At 42.0% G+C, this 24544-nt stretch overlaps 1 protein-coding gene across 1 annotated transcript in view; it reads left to right on the top strand.

The window, feature by feature from the left end:
- The window catches only part of sdc2 (syndecan 2), a 63393-nt gene that overhangs the window by 26535 nt on the left and 12314 nt on the right, over window positions 1-24544 (top strand).

Raw genomic sequence — 24544 nt, 5'->3', positions numbered from 1 at the left:
GGTTGTTTCCTCCTTGTGTCATGGTCTGATGAACAAAGAATACATATAAGGGGGAAGCCATAAAGTGGGGTCGTTCCTGCTGATTTCTCCTATGCGTGCGATGACGCACTTTCCTGAAACGACACCCTCCATATAATTTTGCCTGTATTAGCCCCCCCCCAACATTCCTCTCTGTTTGTAACACTTGATACCTCCTGTGGGATTTGTGGAGGGGGCCGTTCGTGCACGCCAAGTTATTTTGCCAGATTCTAATATCCTATCCTTTGCATGTTTTATATTTCAGATTTTTATTGCTGCTGTAAATTCAAGCAGTTGTTTCTGCGGGTGGGGGACATGAGCTGACATTTGTATCTCATTTTCTCCATCCTTGTGTATCAAAAATTACTTTATTCTTTTATAAAGGACCATGGATATTTAATAAATGTATTTTAAATGTATCTTGAAAATTTCCCCTTTATTTATAAATAAAGGAAAACACACACATTCCAAGTTGCTTCTATTTTGTTCACCACTTGTATAGGGATTAGGTTAAATGACAGTAGCTTTATATACCTTCTACTCCCTGCTGCCCACCCAACTTCCTCTGACCACTGTGATTTAATTGAGACTTATACAGGTATGGGACCTGTTTTCTACAGTGTTCGGGACTTATGATTTTCCACAATAGGGGTCTTTCTATAAGTTGGATCTTCATACCTAAAGTCTACTAACAACATAAATAAACCCAAAAGGATTGTTCTGCCCCCAAAAAGGATTAATTATATCTTCGTGGGGTACAAGCTTGATAATTTCTGAATAATGGCTTTTTCGGATAAGGAATCTTTTACCTGTGCTAGTGTTTGCAATATGCCACCCCACTGCTAGAAACCTTTGGCTGAGTGACTGCACAGTAGCGCCAGTGGAAGCCGTGCTCGTAAGAGATGGAAGATACCCAGCTGGACCAGCCAACTATTAAATTCTTTCCAGAGGGATGAGATTTTATAATCCAACCCTGCCTATAAACTTGAGCCAACTGTGGTCCACCCAGGTGCTAATGAACTTTATATCAATTAAAGCCTCTTTCTGTGGACAGGACTCAATTCAGTTGTCTATTTATCTTTAATCTAGGTCAGTCTTGCTCATTTTTATGTAAAGTGGGACAATGTATTAATATAATGCTTTATTTAGCATTTCATTGTTTCCATTTTAATTGGTGTTGCCAAAGATATCCTTTCAGTGTTTGTGGTTATTGAGTGCACAATGTAATGGAAAATTTAATAATTTAATATCTGATGGTGGGAGAGTGCGCTAGTGTCAATAATAAAAAGACAAAATCAGGTCCAACTGATGGCCTGTTATATTCAATGTATATAGATTTTATCTTTTGTTTTAACTTTAGGTTTAAGGAATGTATGTAGTTTCTTTAATAAATAAAATAAAACAAAAAGCAACAATGACGTAGGCTTAGTTATAGATTTAGACCGAAACCCAAATGGGTAAGTTCATCAGCTTTTATTTTAGATAATGTTGTCATTGAAGTCACTGAAGTCAAGTTATCCACCAAGTCAATGAATCCCTTAATAATTTATAGTGTATTCCTCACAGAACTGTTGTTCGTCATAAATTGTGGTAGATTATGACATTTTGCTTCTCTGCTGGAAAGGGGCAGGGGACTCTCTGATTCCTTTTCATTATCTTTATATGCAGCTTTCTATCTTCTGTTCTCATTGGTTGGGCCTGCTCGTGTACTGTGGCTCCTACAACTCTTTGTGGTCAGATTTAGGTGTATTGGTGTTAATTACATTTAATGTTGTAGATGTAATGGGACTTCATTAATATTAGGGCATATGATGTCACAGGTGTTATGTGATGTTTAAGGATAACCTATATGTCCACTCAGGTATTTACCAAGTAATTTTACAAAGGTTGGCATTATGTATGGCATAGTGTACTTCTTTGGGGATTGTCAGCTCACAAGAAGTCAGGGAAGAGAATTCACTAGCGCTCTATGTAGCAGACAGCTTGTTTTCACTTAACCTCAATGGTTTTCTATGGGATTAAATGCAATAGGCTCATGTTCCAACTAGATCTAACTATACTTGTCATTTTTAGTCTTAAGTAGGTCCATGGCAGACAACAGGTTAATTAAAGGTCTTTTAGCAGCTTTAGGCCTCCTCTAATAGAAATCTGAGTCAAGGCCCTTAGGTAACCTTTTCCCTGCCACATGTCTGCTATAGAGCTAGATCCATATGCTGAGAGCTTACATTTTGCAGTGGATGATATATCTCCATTCATTTTCTTATTGGGATTGAACAGTATGAGGTATTCCATTAAACTATACATGGGATGGCCTGCCTGTTTGGCTAGGTTTCCATGCAAGCGGATGTTTGGTGGGCAAATCTGGCCAATTCCGTTGTTTGGCCATTGGTTGCCTTCTACATTTTACCAACTTGTGGGACAATTCTTTGGGGTGGACATTGGTACTCTTTCTAGAAAATGGTGACTTGCTGGGATAATCTCTTTTTTACCATGGTGGATCCATGAGTGCATCCAAGAGCTGCAGCAGCAACCAGGTATCGGCCAGGCAAAAGGTAGGCCTCCTACACACTTCCCTCCAACTGCTTGCAAATAAAATGTGATGCGAACAATTGCAGGGGTACTGGGCACTGGTATCTATAGACTTGACTTGGAATACTCACAGTGTGACTCCCATACCCAGACCAAAGATGCAGCACCTTTGGGGTGAATCACAGTGCAGTATAAATATTGCAGTTGCCCCATCGGAGCTAGACACAGTCAGCTGGCAAAGTTTTATTCTATAAATTCAGATAAAATATACAGTTAGACAGCTGCTGCTAGCGTGCCTCTATAGATTTGTAAATGCCCTACATTTTGCTGCGCTGCTGTGCATAGCTTTGCTGGGAAATGAAATCACTAATTGGAACTGAAGGGATCCTTATGTGGACCTCAGCTTTGCTTCTAATGATAGGGGATCTCAAGGTAAACAGTTTATCCTACGTCGGGCGAGATTGAAGCATAAGCTGGCCGAGGATAAACTCAAGTCATCTGACTGGCTATTCCCAGCAGTGTGATGGAAGCAATCTAGCAATCTTTGCCTCTCTGCTTCAGGATAACTAGGGTTGTCCATAGTGTCCAACTTTCCCTTCTAAACAAGGATGCTGGGACAGGAAGTAAACTCCACAGCACCTTCCCGTGGCAATATGTTCCCCCACTCTCCACGGGCTTCCAATCCCTAGTGTGTCTTGCAGTGTAGATGGCTACCATCTTGAATGCATCCTTGATCAAAGGCTTTCCACATGTGAACCATGTCATAAGCATAACCTAAGCTATTTTCAGGCACTGCAAGAGTGCTTGTGTCCCAAAAATGTATTACATTTGTGTGTTTCCAACATGCAGCCCTCTAGCTTTTTTGAATTGCACCTATCAATATCCAATAGTCAGATGGGTTCTGGGAGTTGTAGTCCAACAACAATTAGAGTTCTGCTGACTGGACATACTTAATGTCTGTACTTAGGCTGTTAATATAATATGGCCTTTGTTCCCTGTTTCCCCCAAGAGCCCCTTGGCATGCAGGGCACATGCCCTCCCTGCCCCACCATAAAACTGGCCCTGAAATACAGAATGCGGGGGTGTGGGGGGGAGATCGCTTAATGAACTCAACTGAAATAAATGTGCAATCGTAAATTGTGCCTGAGAGAAATGGGAAAAGTATGGTGGGAAAGCAGAGAAAGATCTGCAGATTCCTGAAGTGCTGCTAATATCCAGGGCTCATGGCTGAACCCGTCTCTTTCCCACGGATTCCCAACAGTTATTAGCTCGGCGGCTGTTTGTACTGTGTGTTTTTATGACCCAGATTCCTCCCCACTCCTATTGTTCTCTCCTGCTTCACCTGAGGCTGGGCAAAGGCAGGCAAGACGTGAGGTGTTACTGTTCTGTAGATGCCAAAACTTCCAACAAAGCTAGGCAGCAGGTTTAAAGGGGAAGTAAAGATATTACCCAACTTTTCAGCTGCTTTATCTAACCCCATATAATCATTGTAACAATATAAATATATTTTGTAGTTTTAATGATGTCTTTTTGTAATTTTTTTTTTAAATATTAATAGCAGTTAATAAAAATAAATTTTAATAAAAAATAACATTTTTTATGTGCTCAAATCTGCCCAGTTGTATTTTTGTTCCGTTCATTAAAGAATGAAAAGAAGGTTACTGTGTTAAACATAGAACAGTCGTCCTTATGTGTATTTTTCCATACTGTATGTTTGGGATGAGCTGTTACTTGTCTAATGGTGTCATTACTGATGTCATCAGAAGCACAGCGTAAAGCGTTTTAAAGCCCATTCTCAACTTTACACTGGGTTGGGCCTGTGGCCAGAAATTTCCAACCTGCACATCCCTACTGATATTCTCAATGGGAACAACCTGACTTCTGGTGCTCCATGTAAGAATGAAGGCTGTACTTTTGATCTCCCCCCCTTAGCACTGGGCCCCCCTGATCCCACACCTTGCACATGCCCTGTATTGCTTCTGGATCATGGGGCCCTTGGTGGAATGTTTGGCTGCATCACGGCAGGCCTTACAAGGCGGTTGGACCCTTGCAGTTGCAACCCCTGTTCCCCTGGTACCTGAGATGTCAGTATCACTTTAATAGAAACAAAACATTAGATAAATGACACCTATGAAAGGACTGTTGGTCACTTTAGCCACCACTATTGTTGTAGAAACCAGGAAGTGACATCTTCTCCCTGTGGTGTTTGTGCACTTGTTGGTATTGGGGGGGGGGGGGTCAGGGATACGTAAGCAGTCATGTAACAAAGCATTTTGTAGCTGTGTTGGCCACTGCTCCTTGTTAGTGACCCGTACCTCATATAGCCAGGCAGGTTCTTATTCACTGCCGCTGAACTGTATTGTGCAGTGGGGAAAGAAATGAAATACAAATGTACTAAGGCTAAAATAAAGTGAGCGCCTGGCGGAGCTGGCCTGCATCCAAGGATACTTAAAGAGCGTGGTCCAGAAATAGCCAGACAGTTATTTTTAATATCCCAGAACTCAGCCATTTTGGCACAGTGCCTCCGGATAAGCAGCAGATAGTGGTTTCAGGCCGTACCTGAGCACTGCAGGCTTAGCTTTAATGGGGGGACAAACGCCTTGCAGATAGAGCCCAAGTCAGAATGGAACTCTAGTGCTAACCGCTGAGCAAGAGGATGCCATTTTTGGGGTTCAGATAAGAGGTTTTTCAGCCAACCCTCTGCAAGGAAGATTGGCTGCTTGACTGTTAGTTGTATTTCCTTTCTCTGGATCAACTTGTACAACTAGGAATGAGTTAATTGAAGGTTTGAACACCTGTTCCTGCCCCCCTATCCTCACACGCTGTGAACATATACTGTAACATAGTACTGCTGTATCCCAGGCCGGTAACCCATAGCAACCACTTAGATTTGACTGACCTTGGGCCTCGGGTGGTCATTTTACTATATAACTCAGTCATTAATTTCCATAACTTTGGAAAATGCAAACAGTGACAGAACGGAATAATCGGTATCAGGCAGTTGGTCTCAAGAGCTTACACCTAAGTTAACATGCAGTAAGGCTTATATGTGTATTAATGTGGTTGACCTGTTTCTAATCCACTGTGATGTAAATGTGCTGTAAAAAGCGACAGTGCTGCTCCTTTAGTGCTGACACCAGTCTGTAAGTTCCCTTATATGAGTTTCACTATCTTAATTACTTCCTGCCTTAACCACTTAACGGCATTGGCCATACCCTGTCACGTTCTGGGGTGGGGGAATTGGTGAAGGAAAACCAACATTGTCTGTTGTGATTTGCTAGGGCTCAGGCAAAACATACGTTGTCTTCTGTGTGATTACTGCCTTGGCCACATGGGGCAGTGTTTCATTCCAGTCTAGGGATATTTAGTTGTGTTTTATCAGAGTAAAAGTACAGAAGCTCCCACCAATATTAAAGGGGTCGTTCACCTTAAAATTTACTTTTACTATGATGTGTAGAGGGTTCTATACTTGTACAGTTTGCAGTTGATGTTTTTTCTTTATTATTTCTGGTTTATGATTTACTTTAGCCTTTTCTTTATCAGCTCTCCAGACTGGAATTTCAGCAATAATATGGTTGCTAGGTTCACAATTACCCTAGAACCAGGCAGTGGTGTGATTGAGAGACTGAAAGATAAACAGGAGAGTGACTAAATAGATAAGTAATAAAATAAAATTATAGCCTCGCAGAGCAGTAGTTTTTTGGCTGCCATGGGTCAGTGACCCCCATTAAAAATCTGGAAACAGTCAGAAAAAGGAGGCATACAAATGTGCTTGCCATTCATCTATTTTACTACTTTGTTTGTGTGTGTGAGAATTTTTTTTCCTTTTTATTCTTTTCTTCCATTCCTTTGTAAAGTGTCTGTGCTCAATAAATAATAACAGGCCTTATGCTTGATGGATAAAGCCATATGTCTCAAAAGTGAGAGGGAAAGAAGGCTGCTATATTATTGATCATTTGCTGCCTGTGGGCCCAACGGAAATCATATAAATAACTAAAAAGTGATGCAGCGTTATGAGCGCAAACCAATTTCACCGAATAATAGAGCTTGTCAGAATGAATCAGGAAGAAATGAGCGGCATAGAAATTGGACAGCAGGACAGGAGCCTTCTCCTGGTATCTCAGGTCAGTTTTAAGTCATGAAACAGAAGCCTGATAATTGCGGTAGCCTCCCATTGATATTTCTGATTTTTATTGTTTTGGAAATAATGAATATAGACCTATTCTGTTCTATTTTAGAACTTGTAGCAGGTTCATATTATTGACCTAGAAAACAGAGCAGTTTCTTGGTGCAATGTGGATGTTCAACATGGAAGCAGTGCCACCATCCCACCTAGCATTAGGGTTGCCTACCTATATATTTGCCTTTTTCCCCATTAATAACATTGGCATTAAGCATGATTTTTACCGGCCAGGCCGGGAAAATGCTGGTCAAGTGGCAACCCTACCTAGCATGAGTGCAACCTTTGGGCTCCTCTGTTACATATTGTTCAGTAATGAATAGTGGTGTTCAGGGCCCCCTTAAATAACAGGTCCATCGGCAGTCCACACAGGGTGGATTCCCATTGCGTCAGTACCTGGGCCGATGCAATGGCTCCAGGTACAGGCAAAAGTTTTTCTGATCATAGGGGCGGATTCTCCACCTGCATTTATCCGCAAGGTGAGGATCTGCCCTGTGTGGCATCAGCCTTAAACACCTCTAATTTGAAATAGGCCGCCAAGCTCTTTCTGACCTTGCCATTGTTCTTGCAAGCAAAACTATTTCCTCCGCCCCTCTCATACGGCGACTCCCCCCCACCCTTTAGGCACACGTGCGTGGGTTAATCCTGTCCTGCTCTGCTTATTATCACTGTCTATGTAATGTTCCATGTGTATATCTCCTATTCACCAAAATCACCGCTCACAGCTGGTGGGACCATCTGTTGTATACAAAGCAGATTTCCCTCATGTTTGACAAAGAAATTGCAGCGATATGCAATTTGTGTTACATAATGTTCATTATTTTGTGTACAGTGTTGATGCATGGGATGGATGTCGCCATTAACCCCTTGCATGCTGTGGTTTGTTGTATTTATTGCTTGTTTTTTAATATGGAGGCCACCTCGGTATAGAAGCTTAAGCTTTAAAGAGCTTTCCAGATGTTTAGTGATAAATGTGCACTTCATCTAAGGCTTTGCAGATGTCGGACCTGCAGAAATCTCTGTTTTATATGGAATTAGCATGCCCTAGTTTTTCTGTGTCTTTTATCTCACGTCTGTGAGTGCCCAGATTCTAATTTCCTTGACATTGGAACCTTTCCCGTAAGGCTACCTCTTCTGGCATCTGGAAAAATGCATTGTCTTGCACAACAGAACCTCCACTGTTCTGTCAGTTAGAGCCTGGGGCCCACAATCTCTCAAACAGGGAGGACTTTTATCATTGTTGCAAATGCAGCTTTGGAATTCATAGGGAAGCTGAAGTTAACCCTTCACTGCAGAAGAGCACTCAAAGTCTTTCCTTATGTATTTATTTTATAATAGACCCGTACATAATATTAACCAATTATTATGCTGGATGTGCTCCCTGCTCAGCCTTCCTCACTTTGGTTACTCGTGCTAGATGGTTAGTAAAAAGCAATAGTATAGATATGAAGAAGTATGTCATTTGTAAAGGAATCTACATTATAAATAGATGATGGATAGATAGATAGATGGATAGATAGATAGATAGATAGATAGATATGGGAGATGGTAAACAGCTCATAAAAGTGATTCAGCAGGGAGCTACACCTGTTTTGGTTGGAATGTCCTGCAATGCATGCCTAAGGGCCGGTAGCACCACTGAGACCTGATATGAAGACAAAAATATGTAGGTAAAAGACTAAACTCGATTGTAGTGCAAAAACATATTTTTAATGGGTTTGGTTGTCCTTTTATATCTGAAAGAACGGTTATATTGGTCAATCAGAAAGTATACTGAAATCTCCTGAGTGTAGAATGCATTGCCCATATGTCCACTGGATTTCACATGTCTCCTTTAGAGGTTTCCATTTTCAAATAAGCTACAGCTAGTAAGCCCTATAGCTCCAATGATGAATCAAAGTTGGAATCTGTGTTTTATGTGCAGCTAAAAAGACAACCTGCAGCTCATACTTCACCCCATAGCCTGATTACTGAATATCCAGTGTGCACTGCTTTTTGTTTATCCTACTTTGGCTTTTATTCTGTTTCGGACCCAGGATTTCCTTGGTTCTCATTCACTAGAATTCTCCCCTGCGGTGCTCAAATTTAACACTAAGACCATGAAAACAAAACCTGGTGCCATTTCAGTCTCTCCTTGTCTACTGCAATCCCCTCATATGGCGGCAAAAGAAAAAAAATCCAGGTTGTGTTCCCTTATTGTTTCATCCATGGTGAACTCTTAAGCCTGGCTAAACCAAATGAAAATTCCTCATGTGTCCTGAAGCATCTTGGCTTTGTGAAGATATAGTGTTTCTTCAGTTCATTAAGTCGCACAGTTCCTTGGTAGTGCCTAGGAAGAATAGCAGGCATCTCAGGAATCTATGAATAGCAATTTTCGACATAAAAGCCCAATCAGGAAGTAGTTTTCTTCCTCAAAGCAACCTGTTCTTTCTGCCCCCCCCCCCCCCCCCAATAACATCCCGCCTTGCTCACAGCGAGCTGGGCAATACTTGTTTAGCCTGTGCTGCAAGTTTGTTTCTAGGAAGGAGAGGCCTCGAAATTGAGTTTTACTTTCATAAAAGCAAAGCCGTTGATGCTTCATCTGCCTTTAGAGGATATCGGATTAATCCGTTAAACACTGGGAGTTTTTTCAGCGGCGGTGATTATGTGCTTATTCTGAAGTCAGTTCTGCTGGGAAGCCATAAAGAAATGCGTGCTTTTGTCAGTATATGTAAATGTCTGTCTCTCAAAATGTCGTCTTAGAACAGCCCCAAGTGTGCAGACTGTACCACCTCCATGCCAGCCCTAAGTGTACAGACTGTACCAACTTCATGCCAGCCCTGAGTGTGCAGACTGTACCAACTTCATGCCAGCCCTGAGTGTACAGACTGTACCAACTTCATGCCAGCCCTAAGTGTACAGACTGTACCAACTTCATGCCAGCCCTGAGTGTACAGACTGTACCAACTTCATGCCAGCCCTAAGTGTACAGACTGTACCAACTCCATGCCAGCCCTGAGTGTACAGACTGTACCAACTTCATGCCAGCCCTGAGTGTACAGACTGTACCAACTCCATGCCAGCCCTGAGTGTACAGACTGTACCAACTTCATGCCAGCCCTGAGTGTACAGACTGTACCAACTCCATGCCAGCCCTGAGTGTGCAGACTGTACCAACTTCATGCCAGCCCTGAGTGTACAGACTGTACCAACTCCATGCCAGCCCTGAGTGTGTAGACTGTACCAACTTCATGCCAGCCCTAAGTGTGCAGACTGTACCAACTTCATGCCAGCCCTGGCTGTGCAGACTGTACCAATTTCATGCCAGCCCTGAGTGTGCAGACTGTACCAACTTCATGCCAGCCCTGAGTGTGCAGACTGTACCAACTTCATGCCAGCCCTGAGTGTGCAGACTGTACCAACTTCATGCCAGCCCTGAGTGTGCAGACTGTACCAACTTCATGCCAGCCCTGAGTGTGCAGACTGTACCAACTTCATGCCAGCCCTGAGTGTGCAGACTGTACCAACTTCATGCCAGCCCTGAGTGTGCAGACTGTACCAACTTCATGCCAGCCCTGAGTGTGCAGACCGTACCAACTTCATGCCAGCCCTGAGTGTGCAGACTGTACCAACTTCATGCCAGCCCTGAGTGTACAGATTGAGTGTACCAACTCCATGCCAGCCCTGGGTGTGCAGACTGCACCAACTCCATGCCAGCCCTGAGTGTGCAGACTGCACCAACTCCATGCCAGCCCTGAGTGTGCAGACTGCACCAACTTCATGCCAGCCCTGAGTGTGCAGACTGCACCAACTCCATGCCAGCCCTGAGTGTGCAGACTGCACCAACTCCATGCCAGCCCTGAGTGTGCAGACTGCACCAACTTCATGCCAGCCCTAAGTGTGCAGACTGCACCAACTCCATGCCAGCCCTAAGTGTGCAGACTGTACCAACTCCATGCCAGCCCTAAGTGTGCAGACTGCACCAACTTCATGCCAGCCCTGAGTGTGCAGACTGAGTGTACCAACTCCGTGTCAGGTTGGGGGGGGGATCATAAACAGTGTCTATAGGACCCCTTCTTGGTATTATCTTTACCCCCTCATTTGTAAAGACTGCATGCTTGGTTTTTGGCAAGGACAAACCTTTAGGGTATGCTGCTTGTGCGCCACAGAAGGCACCATATGGAGAGCGGGGTGCCAGACTGCTAATTATCATACTGTATAAGTGCTTGAAACAAATTACAGTAAAACTGATTACTGTCACCCTACTCACCCTAAATTATTGCAAGCTATGAAAGGGTGTAGACCAGGGGACTGCTGTACTATTTATAAAATGCTTTTCAAAATGTAAGGGGTGCCCAGTACACTACTCTGCAAGGCAACCCAAAATTGGCTTAGAACCACATATGCGCCTTCTTATGATAACTATTGTAATGTAAAAATCTATTTCATGTTGAGGGTATGGGACCTGGGGTTTTTTAAGTCAACTTAATAGATTTAACCATTAATGAAGTCAATAGAATTGTTTTGGCTCCAATGAGGTTTCATTATATCTTAAGTTTAGGTCAAGTGCAAGTTACTGTTTTATTATTACAGAGGAAAAGGAAATCGTTTTTAAAAATGTGAAATATTTGCAGTTTCCGGGTGATGGATCCTTTACCTGTATTTATGTGAATCCTGATTTAAAAGACAAATAGAACTTTTTACGTTTGTCCTGAAACCTGTATTAATAATGAACAGAGGTACTATACAAATTGTAGGTGCAGGAGCCCTGAGAATACTAAAATGCCCCCCTTCGCCAATCTCTCCTAACTATACTTCCAGGCTGCTCAAATTTTCCCTGACTTGCCAAATCCTTATGAGTACTGGGAACCTTTGGCCAAGGATATTGCATAGAAGGACAGAAGCTAAACCCCAGGCAGTGCCCGAGTCTTGAAGTATATTGCAGTATATTGCAATGCACGGACAAACAATCCCTCTTTTTGGGGTGGGGAGGGAAGGCATTTCTTAGTAGCTGAATGCACAGAAATGTCCTAATGTCCTATTTCTACATATTGATAATGGGTGAGTGCAGAGGATTTTTTGCGAGTGCCCGAGTCTAACCCAGAAGGTGCATTCCACTGGGAAATAGAAAATGTTCTACCATACCAGATCAAAACCATTATCTATCATCTTCCAGCTGGTGAGGGATGGAGGGAATTCTTGTTCAGCAGAAGTGGAACTGCCCATGAATTGGCTCCACTTTCAGAATTAGAATTCTGTACAATGGCATTATAGCCATCACCTTTTAAGTGTTTCTTTTTTCTTTTGAAAGGTAATATCTTACACAAGAATACAATGTCTGTTTACATATACAGTAGGAAAGAGAACTGGCAATATTTCTTTCCGTTGTGTTTTCATTTCTGCATGCTTTGGTTCCACATAAAGGTACAGGTGGCTGAGCCTTTTGTCATTCACCTAATAGGAAACATGGAAAATACCAGACTGCAGCTGCTGAAACGCTTTGTTGGAAGTAGCAATAAAGTGTTAGAGTTCAGGGGAAAAGCAGGTGTTAAGTTTTGTTTGGGTATTTTTTCAAGCACTTCCCTGGTGGAAAATGATAGTAGGCAGCAACTGGGAGGGTTGTCATGTGGAGCTGTTCAATCCTGGCCAAGGAAAGTAGCTCCTACAATTGGTGAAGCTTCCTTTCTGCAGCCTCAGTAGATGCCTTCTTGCCGCACAACCTGTCCTAGGGGTTATAGATCTTTTTTTTTTTTTTTTTTTTTTTGACCTTATATGTCCGATATATTTTCTGCACAAGTCAACTTGCTGAGCTTTGCAAGCATAATTCATCCTCTTGATTAGTTTTATACAGTTAGTAGCTGTGTAACTAGAACCTGTGTCCCTAATTCAGAGGTAAATCCAAATAAAATGTCAACATAATGCTGAGCGCATCTGTAATTATTAGAATTATCATGTTTATAGAGCCGGCGTTCTTCCATAAGTACTTCTTTGTTGCCGTTTGGAGTATGTTGGATGGTGTTGTTCAGCTGTGGCAGAATGGGCTTAGGCTGAACATTCCTGATATTGAATAGTTTTTTTTCCTAAACATCAGAATCTGACCCAAGAGAACAGAAGGGGCTCTGTATTCCCACCTACCTTTCCCTTGGGTGTAGCGCGTTCAGGAATGCACACTGCAGACTGCGGAAAGCCTAAACCTTTGCTTCAGTACTCTGATAGCCGCACAGGGAACTGAGACGGGTCCAAAAATTTCCCCCATATGTGAACCGGCACAGATCTTATCACCCCTCAGCAGATGACAGAAATCAGAGACAGCTGGTTCAGGGGAGACAAAAATATGCAGGCGCTACCTGTCCCAGGGCTAACGTTAACTAGAATGCAAGCAGCGACTCTATACACAGATCTTCTTACATTCGGTGTCACTAACAACTAGATGTTTACCAGACAGGACAACAAGTTAAAAAACACGCACATACCAGTTTCAAAATTATTATTTTTACGCAATAGACTCCTAGGCACCCCCAGTTATTTGTAATCGCTTACCTGATACCCCAGGCTGAAATACCAGGCTAGTGCTCCTATTAGCAGCCCCCAGCCCTGTAGAGCACCACAGAGTGATCTTCTCACTGGTTGCCCATGTGTATTAGAGTGAAAGGTGGCACTTAAAGCAAAATCCAGCTTTTTATACTCTATTGCACGTCTGGGGCAGTTGAAGAATGAAGAAGTGGAAGGAAACGATTGCTTTGTGGTGCTTATACATTGGCCCAAATCAATGGTTCTAAAGTAAATTTATAGGCCGTTAATGTCCTCGGATTTACACACAAAATATAAAGTTTGCCTAAATAGCGTTAGTTTGTTTGAAAATCTTTTCCCACAGAACTGAATAATTATAAATTGCAAAGTGTCCTTTCCATCGCCATCTGTTACCTGTACTTGAATAGATATTACTTGTACGAAAACAATGCTGAGAGGGAGTCGGCGTGTGCAAGGAAACATAACTGTACCTAATTACGGCTGACATTTCCATCATTTTTATATTAAGAAGAAGGAACAGAAAATTGCACTGGAATAACAAAGTAGAGGGATAAAAAGACCATTTTAGTCCCCAGCTGTTGGTTTTATGCAAATAAATGTGTTTAATTTTAAAGTTTGATAAGTCCATGAAATAAATAAGAAGAGAATACTGTGGATTGTATTTTATGACCTGACAATGTCATGCTGTACAGATACCTTCATGTTATTAAGTTGTGTTGACTTGTCCCATATGTTACCATATACCAGCGGTTCCCAAGCTTTGGGGTTGAACGCTAGGGGGCAGGAGTGACAGGAGTGGTCAGCTGAAGGCGAGAATAAGGGAGAATGGCAATTTCCTCTCCTAGAAACACCTGAAAGCCCAGCCCAAAGCTCAGTTAGAGTCAGACTTAGTTCAAGCCCCGTGGCCTGCCATTATACTATCATTCCAGAAATAACCACAACATTAGATCATTTAGCTTTGACCCTAATTGGCCTTTGGTGCAGGCCGCCCTTGATTGCCTCCTAAGGTTTGGAGACCACTGTGTAAAGGGGTCAGTGTCCTGCTGAAACCTCCATGTGCCTGTAATGGGCGCTGACAGACTAGGAAGCCATGCTGTATGAGAAGATTAAGTGCTGTTTTGGGCAACCTGTTTGGTGCCATGTCCATACATTTTACTTTTGGTGAAATCGATGATAGAAAGGCAATAAATGGTTAATATTTGACTGCTTGTGCCCCATATTCATAGTTCTTCTCGCTGGCCTTGTGAATGTTTCCTTATGGCTGGGCTCTTTCGTACAATGAGATGTGCTAGCTTTTCATATTTGGCCCTAGTACCTCCTAGTCTGTTAGCAGATGCCTTTAATGAAATTGATAAATCTATAAAGGAAGGAACAGCTGCGAGCCTGTGTCTTAGGATTCCAGAACATCTGCCCTTGCCAGCCTGCCTGTACTCTCGCTGCTGCTTTGCTGGCACCGAACCGGTTTTCTGCAAGACCTGTGCAGCCGGTAAGGGGCATATTGCTATTTGGAGATTTCCAACACTTTTTATTTAAAGGGGAACTCTACCCAAAAATGTTTTTGCATAGTGAGACAGAATGTAATTCGAAGCAACCTTCCAATATCCGTTAATGAAATCAATTTTCAGTAGCACAGTGAGGTTGGTGGTCACCATGTTTGGATGCCTCACATCCTATCCGGCCTTCCAGTAATGCAAGCACCAACCAAGGGCAATACACAGAAAGCCCGGAACCAGGGCGGCAGCTTTACATGTGCATTCTGGAAGTTGACAATGGCAGCAAGGGAAACTGATAGGATGTGCTGTGGCCACCAACTTTTGGGCCCAGGTATGAGGGGGAGTTGTGGCACATTTTGGAAGTTTGTGGAAGCATTAGCCAACTGATGCTAAAGCAATTGGATGGTTCTGTGGGGCAGCAGCTTTCTATTCCTTCAGTACATATTTTTGAAAGAAAGTTTCCATCTACTCACTTTGTAGGGCCAGCCATGATCTTCATCAGTGATTGTGGCTCGGGGGCAACATGTTGCTCACTAACCCCTTTAATGTTGCTCCGAGTGGCCTGAAGGCATACAGACCACGTGTACTGGCAAACAGCGCCTCCTGTAGTCTGCCAGACCACACTGGACTTCCAAATAACCAGTCACCCCCTAGGAACATTTTTTCATGCTTATTTTGCTCCCCAACTTTTTTATATTCTAATGTAGCTCACTGATAAGAAAAGGTTGGGGATCCCTGACCTACATTATAACTAAGTTTCATTTGTGGGCGACCTTGTATGGAAACTTAACTGTGTAAATATCTCTCATTATATAACATTTCTATGTTTGTCGGTCTAATTCTGGTCATTTCTGATATCCTAATACCAAGGCAAGCTTTATTTTCATCCTAAGAGGCCAGTGAATTGCAGCCCCCTCTGGCAGCAACAGGATAAAAATATTCAGAATTGTTCCTTTTCCAGTGATTAGCCTAAGGGTGCGCAGTTGCTCAGCACCTCTCAGGTCAGCCTGAAATACACATTTCCACCCCTTTTGTTCAGATTCATGTCCTCCTTTTATAGCCAAATGAATATTGTTTCCTTCAGTTCTAGATGTTTTCACCCTGAGGTGAACTTTCTATGGCTTTGCACTGTTTTTATATCACCATATGGAGTAGAATTAGCTGAGTATTCTCTGTTTTATTGCTAGAGGATTTGTGCAGGTTATTAAGGGAATTCAGGAAAAGAAACTCTGCCTGGGCTGCGTGCTCTATAGCAGGCTTTATCTCAACAGCTTTTCCTTTCGGGAAGTAATTCCACTTGTTGAATGCTGAACTCAAAGCTTTGGGGATCGTATCCAATCCTTTTGTCTGCTGTGCGGACTTAAAATCTGGCAGCCATGGAATGATCACATTTATTAATATTTATGCCTTATTATAATCTCAGCATCCCGGGGCTGACTATAGAAATAATGTGCTTGTGAATAGACAGACTTGTCATCCTTAATTCATTCTATAACAGCTAGACTTCAGACTTAATCATCCCTCCCTTCTCCTCCCATTGTGATCCTGAAGTCAAGTGGGTGGGAGTTTGTCTAAGGAGCCTCAAGAAAAGACAGGGAGACAAATAGATACAGATATATGGTATACTAGGTGGGGTACTTTGAAAATTTAATTTTTTTCTCCATTCTTTCAGCCCATGAATCCAGCCATAATAGCCAGGACTTCAAAGATAAGCAAAGGCCTCAAGGCTGTTGGGAACAACATCAAAGGGGTAGCAAGTAACACGCTTGACACTTGCTAGGGTCATTGCCTTCAGGCTGAACTTCACAGGCTGACTTAGCTGTTTTTTGACCAGTATTGTCCAATATGGTTATACACAAATATAGGCAAAGAACCATGTGTTCATTAAAATGTGGATGAAATGGAGGTGAGGTTCCCTTCTGTGGATCTTCCAATGCCTCTATGTCGAAATGAGGAGTTTGGGAGACTTTTTAGCCTGGATAGAACAACGGGCAAATTGTAGGGCTAGATTAAGTGCCGGGTGCTTAGCTATAACCAGTGTTGCATCTGCTTTAGGACAAAGGCCATAAATCGTGATAATAATCTAGAAAATGCTTTGTGTTACTGTTTCAAGCAAAAATGTTCCCATGCTTCTTCACCTATATATGTCAACAGGAAAAAAATGACAAAATGACTTTCTCCTGTCCGCCACAACCCATTACTGTCAATGCAGTGGGACACTGGGAGTTATGTCCAAGACTTTTCCCACTAAAACATTGTCTGTACAGTTATTGAAACTGTCTCTGAGAAAATTGTAAGCCAATGTAAATGTGTATGGGTTATTGCCCAGGAAGTTGCTCTGGTTTCATATATTGTGTTGAGAGATATTGAAAAGTTTTGACCTTATTTAAGAATGTAAACTGATATAATGCACATGGAGGCATGATTTATTTGAGCTTTTTTACACTTTTCTGTGTACTAGTTTTTCTCTACCAGCCAACAAATAATCATTTGACTGAGAAGCTTTATTCTAGATTATTATGTCAGTCAGTAAATGACAAGAAAACATTTCCTAGCCAAAGTCTTTAGACGGCTGTTTTCAATGTACCATAAATGTCTTTTGTGGCCTTGGTAAACAAGTTTGCAAAAAAAATGTCTACAGAAAAAATAAGTCACTCTTTGTCCCTGAGATCAAGATGCAGTTTATAGATAACATGTGCATAACATTTAGTCAGAGAGAAGCCAAACATGTAATGAACAGAAATCCAGTAGTTGATGTGTAACCTGTGGCAAAGTTTTTGTTGAAAATGTTTACAGTTTGTCCAAAACTCAAGGACCATAGGCTGGAAAGTCTTTAGGTGCCCAAACAGCCAACATGACTACTCTTTGTAAGAACTGGGTAATTATTGGCCCAACTATTGGACCAGAACATGAGGAGAAGTTGGCTAAGTGATCAGACTTGCTAGAGACCCTGGTTCGATTTCCTTGTGACTCTGGACAAGTTACTTTATCTCCTGGTGTCTGAGCATAGTGGATCAAACGGAATCATCAAACTGGATGGACACAGTCATGCTTGAGGTCCATAGATATAGTCTATGGTGTAAGGGTCAGTGTGGCCCTAGTAATGTTTTCATTGGCCCAAGTGATTTCATTTTCAGATCACCCTGATTTGGCCCTTAATTTGACTTGGGCATGAAGAATTACCTAATGGACCTTTACAAAATTAGTAAAGATGATCAGGGATATCGGAGACAAACTGTGTCCTTTCTCAAGTCAAAATTCTTCATGCCTCACTTTGGGTCAGCTGACGGTAATCTTGTGAATGCAAATTTGTCATCCTGTGAAACAAGGCAAAAGGAAAGCTGGACCGAGCAATTAAAGTCTTAATGATTCCCAGCTCTCCCAGATATCAGACAGAAGCAATGGTTTGTGGCATGAGTCACTGGCGCTTCTGCAGCTACATTACAATTATTCCTGTGGATGCCAAGGATTAATCTGTGGGCAACCATCAATTACAGAGCGCAGATCTGTTATGATAGATGTATTTAGCAAAGCTAAAATCTATCTGATGCAATCTATTTAAGCTGAGCATCTAAATGAGCTTTGATGGCTCAATATAGCAGCTCGTTCTGCTGAGCTCTCTTTAAAAAATACATAATCTAGGTTTTATAGTTTACATTACGAAGCTATCTATTCCAGCTTGAAGCAGCTTCATTATTTTCCAGCATATTTCTTTCCTTACTATTTACAATTGTAGATAATTAATTCCCAATGTATCCAGCTAGACTTGCCACAGTTATATCATACAGGAAAATGTGAATTAGTCTCTTTTCGGGCCTTAACTTTACCTACGTGCCATATTTGTGCTGCATGTAGTGGACACTGTTCAAAAATGGATCTCATATGCATTGCGACTCATGAACACTCAAGCGAAAGATCTATTCATATTCCTATAAATAGGCTGTTTCACAATTGGGTAACTACAGGAGATAAAATAAAATCATTTTAGTTAGACTGTGGAGGATATGTTTCTTTTCTCAATCTGCCGAAGGGAAATTTACAACTGTCCATGTGATCTAAACATTCCTGTAATATTTATTTTTCAAATGGGTAAACCACTTCCCCTTGGAGTGCTCTTCTGAGCAATCTATGATTCTGCCCAAACAGAGAAGCACAAGGGAATATTCTTGCTCGGCTGCAGAGCATATAATATATTTAGATAATGTTGATGAAGATGACCTTGTGGATTGTGAGGGAGACAGAGTCTCTGCAAAAATGTCTACTTTGTGATTCTGGGAACCTTACATTGTACCTCTGTGCCACCGCTACCACAACGTTCCCTTCTCTGCCTCTAGCTATTTCCTTAGTCAGTAAAGTCACCTCCAGGGGAGAAAAAGTTGTCTTTATATGATTTTTTTCCACAATGGTTATCTATGATAGTGATGTTATTTTATAGATTATTTTTGTTATTTCGAACTCGCTACACTCAACCTGTGGAATTGAGATTTTCTTTACACATCTGTTAGATGGATGCATACAGCATACTATCCCTACCTTAAATACTTCTTATACTTCTTTTCATCAATTATGCTTTAAGGCTAACATCTGCTTTCCTTCATGCTACCAATATAATCCATCCTTTTAGTAAATAATCTGTACATACATGGATACTTTAGTACACGTGCCCAGCTCTCCATGATACTGCATTGGTATGATCCCTTGGCTTTATTTTGACTGTTTAAGACATAAGCCTATAGAAAAAGCCATATATGCCTGAATATGGTATTCTTAAGCTGGCCATACACTCACTGATATTATCGTATGAAATGAGGTTTCGTACAATATTCGTTGCGTGTATGGTTGATTGACAAGGTGACCAATATCACAAAAGCCTTGGATATCGGTCGTCTCGTCAATCGGACGGGACAAAAGATTTTGATCGGGGGCGTTGAAGGCCCCGGAAAAGGCATTCCTTTTAGGGCTGAACCGTCAGATAGGGGTAGAATTCCTATTGTTTCTACCTCCATATCTGACGTTTTAGCCCTAAACATAAATGGGGGTATGAACGATCTTTCCTGCGGCCAGTGGTTGCAGGAAAGATCGTAATTGAAACATGTTTGGCCAACTTTACAGTGGATATATATTCAGTTCTACCCTGTATCGCATTTACCAAGGCATAGACCATTTAAAGGTGGCCACACACGTGGCAATCTGCGATCTTTCGTGCGACCATCAGTCCCGCCACTAACCTTCAGGGCTGAAACGGCAGATAAGAAGGTAGAAACAATAGGATTTCTACCTCCTTCTGCCGATTCAGCCCTGACGGCAGATTTTGCTCAGGCGCCTTCGATGACGCCCGATCAAAATCTTTTGACCTGGCCAATCGGCGAGTCGACCGATAGCAGCAGCCTTCTGCGATACCGGTCGACTCGCCGACTTGCCATACACACACCGAATATTGTACGAAACAAGGTTTCGTACGATTTTATCGGTGCATGTATGGCCAGCTTAAGTCTTGCTGATAGATTTCAGAGTTAAGGTTCTACTAAAGTGGTTCTTAGGTGGTGATAAGGCTAGTGTCGGTGGAGACCCAATTAATGATTAGTAAAATCTTAATCTAGCTATACATGCCCAGATTTGTCTGACTGAATAGAACAATAGAATTTGGCTACACTGCACAATATCTGTTGTTCATTTCTCAATCCTCACACATGGTGGTCCTATTGTGCCTGTCCTACCATGTTGTGTCATTACAACAAGCCCTCCAAAATGAACATCTTCATAGATACATCACAGTGGCATGGATGTTCATCACTAGACTGGATCTAAAAGAGTTTCCCCCCTGTCTTTTAGGCAGTCTGATTGCTCTGCCCACAAATGGTGTGGTGTGTGCTTTGCCCATCAATCCAGTGAAACTGATTCCGATCTGGAGAAGTGAAGCATTCCATTAGACCCATGTCCTAGGCATAAGGGTCTCATAAGAGTTAAATGACGCTGTAGGAGAGATGAAAAATAATTGAATGCCTTGCTAGAAAGGGCACAGCAATTAAAGAAGAAAAATAATTCAAACCTTTTTTAAGAGGTTGATGAAAAATGTGTGAATAATTGCCTTTAAGTTAATGAATGATTTTGTCTCGTGTTGCCATCTCCCAAGTAGACATGTTAGATGTTTACTCATGGCTTTGTGCTGTGGAATATCTTGGCATTTCATAAATAAACTGATGTCAAGGTCGCACAACTCTCCATGGAACGTACCTCAGCGGGTGGGAGGAATAAAAAAGGTAGTTCTACAGTCATTTTTTTTAAATTGCACATTAGATCACATAAGCAAAACGAATGCAATGGAGGTTTACAAAGGCGTTCATTCCCAGGCGATTGCAAAGACCACACACAGAACTCTAGCAGACACATGCTGTTTATTCCAGATAGAATGAGTGTGCTGGGTTGGTTGAGCGTATAGAGCAAAGACGGATTCTTCTGTTTTTTCTTGATAATGGTGGTTAATGGTGACATTAAATCATTGTGTCCTGTGGGGAAAGGCCATTAAATAAAAATACTTTCTGACTCTGGAGACATAAACGCCACGCACAACGCTGAATATATACCATATTTGATAGTATGCTTTACATGGACTCTTTTCTGCAGATGGTATCTAAATATTTGTGTTTATGGATAGGGAGGGAAGCAGCCATTAGCGTTATATAATAGCAGTAGCTTTGTATACCATTTCTTTGCCATAGGCTTGAAAGCTCGCAAGATCTTAGTGCTAAACTATACTTCAGATGAGAAAGGAACAGGGGACATTTATTTTTTTTTTTCTGATATACTAACACAAAAGTCATAGACCGTGGAATTAATTTGACCTGAAAAGGACACTATGCCCTCCAAGTTTCCAGAAGGATTGTATAACAAAGCTGTTAACCCACCCGGATATATTCAGGGCATGGCCTTGGTGTGATCAAAAACCTCCCAGAAATAGCAAGCAGGGTGACATATTTGATACAGGGAGATTACTTAATGCTGGTATAGGCTCTCTGTACAGGCTGGGAGATATGATCTCTTGTCTCCTGGACAGTGAGCGTCATTGCTGGGCTCTGTTGCGCCATATGAGCCTTGGTGCTCTTAAAGCGAAGGTTGCAAGTTCAAGGCTTCATCACTTGGCTAAGTTTCTCCTCAATAAAAAGACTTTGAATTAAAAGTACATGAGTACATCTTATATGTACATTGATGACATCCAAAACAAACATCCAAAATAAATATTAACATGGATTGCATGGGCTAATGAAACTTACATAATATGTCCGTGTGTTATCATATTTGGGAAACCTGCTGCCTCTTAGGTCTTTGGTCACTGAAAGTGAACTGTTATTTTTTGTAGTCTCTGTTTTTTGTTTTTTTTTGTCTCTGTACGTTTTTCTCATTTCTAGTCTTTCAAAATTAAAGATAAAAAAAAAAAAAAGTTCAAGAAGAATGTTCTAGCTCTGAGAGGTTGTAACACGGTTGGTTGAAAATGCCTTCTCTAATTTGTTAGTGCCAAAGTCTGGCATGTTTGGTGCCTACAATTGTGCTGTGTACTTGAAATGCGTCAGGAGGAAGAAGATCTTTTTTTACTTCCTGTTGCATTGCCCTGGCAATATTTGTATGAAGTCCTCCCTCATAGAGCCAACCATGCTTGCCACCAGGAAAAGTCTTCGACCTTAAAACCACTCCTTCATATAAGTAATATGGATTAATAATAATCTTTCATATAATTACATTGGGTTTGGAACTTGTTAGGTATATGGAAAGGAGGATTGGGTCAATGACTGCCCCTTTAATGACAGGACAAAAAGGGAAAATATACAACTTTATAGCATCAGCTTTCTATAAATTGTAAGAAATGTAACCGCATACCTTATTCAACCCTGGGAGCCTTATCTCTGCATAATTTGTTGACTTTTATAAATGAGAGCTGCCATACGATGTTATTCAGGCAAAGCTTACAGTTATGCCAACGTCTAGATGGAGCTCTGAGGTCCCCCAATTCTTAAGCTTGCGTTCCCAGATGTTGCTGTTTTACAAAATCCATCATCCTTAAACATACATACAAGGTTTAAAGCATGCTGGGAGCTGCAGTCCAACCACGTCTGGGGACCCAAGACTAGGAAGTAGTGTCATAGAGGAGATTTATGGACATATGTGGCCAAATCCATTAACAGTTTTATAGAATTCTGTTGTCTCACAATGATGGTATCATCATGCTGCATTTTGCCGCCAAATTCTGTCCCTTGTCATTGACTTTTAAGCTTATGGCACACTAAGGGGCCCATTTACTTACTCACGAACCGGCCGAATGCGTCCAATTGCGGTTTTTTCGTAATGATCGGTATTTGGCGATTTTTTCGGAAAATTATCGCGACTTTTTCGTTGCCATTCCAAATGTTGCGCAAAATCTGGCGATTTTTTCGTAGCGTTAAAACTTGCGCGAAAAGTCGTGCCTTTTTCGTAGCCATTCCGAAAGTTGCGCAAAATGTTGCGATTTTTTCGTAGCGTTCGGATTCATTCAAGCTTCAGTATGGTGACTTTTCTTGGGCCAGGTTGGAGCTGCAGAGTGCCATTGAGCCCTATGGGAGACTTTTCTTGGGCCAGGTTGGAGCTGCAGAGTGCCATTGAGCCCTATAGGAGACTTTCCTTGGACCGGGTTGGAGCTGCAGAGTGCCATTGAGCCCTATGGGAGACTTTCCTTGGGCCAGGTTGGAGCTGCAGAGTGCCATTGAGCCCTATGGGAGACTTTCCTTGGGCCGGGTTGGAGCTGCAGAGTGCCATTGAGCCCTATGGGAGACTTTCCTTGGGCCGGGTTGGAGCTGCAGAGTGCCATTGAGCCCTATGGGAGACTTTCCTTGGGCCGGGTTGGAGCTGCAGAGTGCCATTGAGCCCTATGGGAGACTTTCCTTGGGCCGGGTTGGAGCTGCAGAGTGCCATTGAGCCCTATGGGAGACTTTCCTTGGGCCGGGTTGGAGCTGCAGAGTGCCATTGAGCCCTATGGGAGATTTTTCTTGGGCCAGGTTGGAGCTGCAGGGTGCCATTGAGCCCTATGGGAGGCTTCCAAAATCATGCTAAGTCTGAAAGTTTCGCCCGCCCCTTATGAGCGCTCAATACGAAAAAGTCGCGCCAAGATACGAGCGAATTATAATGGCTACGAAAAACTAGCGTTTTTTCGCGAAAATCGTATTGGTAACGAAAAAGTCGCGACAATTTCCGAAAAGTCGTAAAGGCGCCGAAAAAATCGCAAAAAATACGAAAAAGTTGCAAAATGTTCGTTTTCCAATCGGAATTTTTCCAATTCGGATTCGAATTCGTGTCTTAGTAAATCAGCCCCTTAGTATTTTTGACATTTTATTTCCATAACCAGAGAAAGACCTCTAACCCTCCCTGCATTGCCTGTCCATAGTACAGGGCTTATATGTTGCTTTAGCTCCTAGGGCTGAGCTATTCTAGATAGAACATATGTTATGTAGCTAGAACATCGTAATTCAAGATCTATTCACAACTACAGAAGAGAAACAGTGGCGTCTAATCCATTGTAGCCGGGTCTACCTATAATGTTAACAAGGGAAGCACATTTGGTGATTGTGCTCAGCAGATTGATTCCTCTCCAGCAGTGAGCACTTAAAGCACATTATTTATTGCAGATGGGACTGGATTTTTTCACAGATATAGTGCCTGAAGTTTAGAAACCATAGTTGGTTCACTCTCCAAATCTCCAGACGAATTCCATTTTTTTCTCCCCTTTTGTAATCATTCAATGGGCTTCATTTTCCAGACGTAAGAAGCAGACAAGTTGTCTATTTTTCTG

Source organism: Xenopus tropicalis, chromosome 6 (genome assembly GCF_000004195.4).
Source record: "Xenopus tropicalis strain Nigerian chromosome 6, UCB_Xtro_10.0, whole genome shotgun sequence".
NCBI classification, from domain to species: domain Eukaryota; kingdom Metazoa; phylum Chordata; class Amphibia; order Anura; family Pipidae; genus Xenopus; species Xenopus tropicalis.
Note: the sequence above shows the minus strand (reverse complement) of the source record. Positions and strands in the feature narration are given on the sequence as shown.